Genomic DNA, 3,758 nt, shown 5'->3' with positions numbered 1-3,758 from the left:
ACACACACAGGCTGCTTTTCTGCCCATCGTAAAAGACCTTTCTTAGGGGCATGTGGTGTTCACTCTACTCATATTATTCTCCAACTTCCAAACAACTTTCAGTTTTCAAAATAAAGAATTGAAGGACTTCTTCCCTTCTACTTTCTGGTCCATTCTTTCATTCTTTTTCTTCTCTTCTCCTTTCTTCCCTTGCCTTTCTTTTTTTTCAGAGTTGCAGTTGAATCTTTATTTTAAAGTCTGACAACTTAGCGCTTTCCACCAACTCAGAGAGCAGAGAGTTTGTTTCACAGGTTTCATGATCTTTTGTTTAGGTGCTGCCTTTGTGGGAGCCTTAGCAGCAGCCATTGCTGTCTTTTTACATGTTTTCTTAGCCTTTGTTGCTTCCTTGGCAGCCCTGATGGCCTGTTCTTGTTGAGCCTTTCTGACTTCAGCCTTCTGATTGCTCTTGGTCATTATATCAGCAAGAGATGCACCAGTGATGGCCCTCTAGAACTGGACTGCACAGTGGGTTCTTTTCTTTTGAATTTCTTCTGATTGTCCCTTTTTGTGCTTTCTTCTGTAGAGGACAGAGGATTCCTCTTGGAAGGGAATGCATTTTGCATTAAGGAACTGGAAAACCTTCCCATCGGTCCTGGCATAGCATCTCCTGTGTCCGGGGTATATTTTGTATCCACTGAAACGTCATAACTTGACCTTCATGGCTACAGCTGCAGAGAAACAGGGAAGATGGCGAAGAGAGGTTCCCATTGTTCCTTTCTTAGAATTCTGTCCAAAGGCATTAGGTGGTGCCCAGTGCGTGGGCATCTCCTCGGGTGGAGGGGTGGGTTCTGGAGCTCCAGCAGAATGAGGAGGCTGACCTGGTCAGAGGACTAGTATCTGGAGAGAGGAGAGGTATCCTCACGGGGGATTCAGTGTTAGCATGTGCTATGTGGTATTGGAGGCAGAGCTGTGTCTGGGAGGCACAGCCAGTCCTGCATCCCACTTTCAGTCTTCTCCAGAGCGTGTAGGGTTAAGCAAAGTATTATGAATGCACTTGTTTGCTTCTTGTTTATTTTACTATCATCTTCCCCTTCAAGGGCAGGGACCTTTTTATCTTGGTTGCTGCTGTATCCTAAGTGGGTAGGACCATACCCAGCACGTGGTGACATTTGATAAACATGGGCTGAACGAATGACTGAAATCTAGAATCCCTTGATGGGCTCATAGATCAGCGAGCCCTGACACCACCTGCTCATGGTGGGGGAAAGGGAAGTGAAATGTGACTTGGGTTTCTGCTTTGGTGGCAACTTTCACTAAAGCAGGAAGGACATCCAAAAGAGGGCAGGCTGGGTAGGGAGATGCTTTGGACAGATTCCTTTGGCAGGACCATCCAGTGAGCAGGAGAGATGCCTGGAGGCCAGTCCAGAAAGGGGTTTGGCTGGACACCCCCTACACAAAGCTTCCCAGAGCCGGGAGAACAAGGGGTGAGGTCAGAGGCAGCTCAGCACCAAGCCAAAAGGAAAGTGGCTCTGGGATCCTCTGCCACCGGCAGTGCAGGAATTAAGAAAGGAATGTTGTTGTTTTTGTCAGGTGCCATCGAGTCGGAACCGACTCATAGCGACCCCATGCACAGCAGAACGAAACAATGTCCGATCCAGGGCTAACCTCACTACCGCTGCTACACTTGACACCATCAATGATGCCACCTGGCCAGTCCATCTCGTTAGGGATCTTCCTCTTCTTCTCCGACCCTCCACCTTACCCAGCATGACATACTTCTCCAGCGACTTTCCCTCTGGACAATATGTCCAAAGCACGAGAGACAAAGCTTAGCCATCCTGGCCTCCAAGGAGCACTCTGGCTGCACTTCTTCCAAAACAGATCTATTGGTTCTTTTGGCAGTCCATGGCACTTTCAGTAGTCTCCTCCAACACCACAACTCAAAGGCATCAATGCTTCTATGATCCTCCTTATTCACTGTCCAGCTTTCGCATCTATATGAAGCTATTGAAAACACCATGGCCTGGGTCAGGTGCACCTTAGTCCTCAAGCTGACATCTCTGCTCTTCAATACTTTAAAAAGTTCCTGTGCAGCAGATTTGCCCAGTGCAATACGTCGTCTGATCTCTTGATTGCTGCTAGAATAGGCTATTTGAGAAAACATTTGCTGTAGCACTGTATCAAGTTAAATGAGCTTTGCTGCCCTCCAATCATCAGCAGCCCAATCACAATAACACAAGGTTTTACACGCAGTCTCTATCCCTGGAGGAAATCTAGCAGAAAGAAAAGTGAATTCCTTTTCTAACATTGTTGGTTTGGTGGAAATCAACACACACTTTAGCCAAACGTGCAGCTCCGTGATGTGTTGGTTTACGGTGATGCGTTTCCCCATATCGCCACCAGGTGGCGTTTCATGCTTCCCTTGAGCAACAACAGGCGGGATCAAAGGTCTGGGAGACCAACGGAAGCAAACTACTGAAGGGAGTTGGACAAGCAAGGGATGCAGTGGAGACTCTAGGAGGAAGTGGGGTGGTGCGGACCACATTGGGGACACTCTCAGAAGGGGTGACACCAAATAACTGTCTATAAAGATTCTGTGCAGTGTTTCAACAGAAACGTATTCTTTTTAATACAATTATCCTTGAAGTTAGTTATGACAACAAAAACATTTTTTGTAATCCCAGTTTATATGTATCAATATGCAACCTACAAGGCTAAAACTATGCTAATTCACTTTTTGAACCTTCGAATGTGCTCTGGTCACAGCTGTCATTATTCCAAAATTACACTGATACTTTCAATTGTGTGGTTTCGTCTGCCTAAAGGACACACTGTTATGTTTTCTACTGTCTGCGATGTTTTCTTTTGTCAAATTTTCTGGTGTAGTAGCTACAATATTGTTCTAAGCATTCATTGTGAACCTAGGCCAATGACTTTTTTGAGAATGAAGTAATTAAAGGAAAAGAAGGAAAATCATACAAAAGGCTCTGCTCAGTTGCTAATAATGTTGTAACTAATGTTGTAATTCAATGTGGAAATATTTCACAAAATAATTTTGTGGTTAGATTTCATGTTGTTGCTAAGTGCTGTGGAGTTGACTCCCATTCATAGCAAAGAGCAGCATCTGAGGAGCGGCTGGTGAGTTTGAACTGCCGACCTTGAGGTTAGCAGTCCAGTGCTTACCCAGCCACGCCATGTAAGCAATTTACATCTGTAACTATCACATATTATTCTGTGACTAAAATGGATAGTAAACATTACTACGGATTCTCTATGGTCTGGTACAGAAAAAGTTCATGGGGGGGTGGGGAACAGGTTGAACACCATAAGTGACACCAACTCAGCGATGTCACTGGGGAGGACTCTTGACAAGGAACTCAGTGCTGCCACTTTATCATCCTGTCCTCCCACTGGGAGCCTCCATGCGCAGTGGCTCCGAGCGCAAGTTTCAGACCGACATCGGTTGAAACTCACGTTCTGTCATTTAATGTTTTGTAAATGGCTTCTGCTCTCTGTCTCTATTTCATCACCGGTAAAATGGGAGCTTGAAACTGACCTCACTGGAATACTACAAAGGGTTACTGTAAGAATTACATTCGCTAATAATAACAGTAAACATGTACAATATTGCTAAGGGCCAAATACTGTTCTAAGTCTTGTACATTATTATTTTGTTAGATGCCCTCGAGTCAATTTTGATTCATAGCAAATGTCTCAGAGGGTTTTCTAGGCTGTTATGTTATGGAAGGAGCTCTGCTGGTTCTCAGCTGCTAATCAAA

The 3,758-nt window shown here is 45.0% G+C and overlaps 1 pseudogene; it reads right to left on the bottom strand.

Annotated features, from left to right (window-relative positions):
• Positions 1-245: 245 nt before the first annotated feature.
• Positions 246-699, bottom strand: LOC102837285 (annotated as a pseudogene).
• Between the last annotated feature and the right edge of the window lie 3,059 nt (positions 700-3,758).

This window comes from Chrysochloris asiatica, unplaced genomic scaffold (assembly GCF_000296735.1).
Source record: "Chrysochloris asiatica unplaced genomic scaffold, ChrAsi1.0 scaffold00223, whole genome shotgun sequence".
NCBI classification, from domain to species: Eukaryota; Metazoa; Chordata; class Mammalia; order Afrosoricida; family Chrysochloridae; genus Chrysochloris; species Chrysochloris asiatica.
This window is presented reverse-complemented; position numbering and strand designations above follow the sequence as displayed.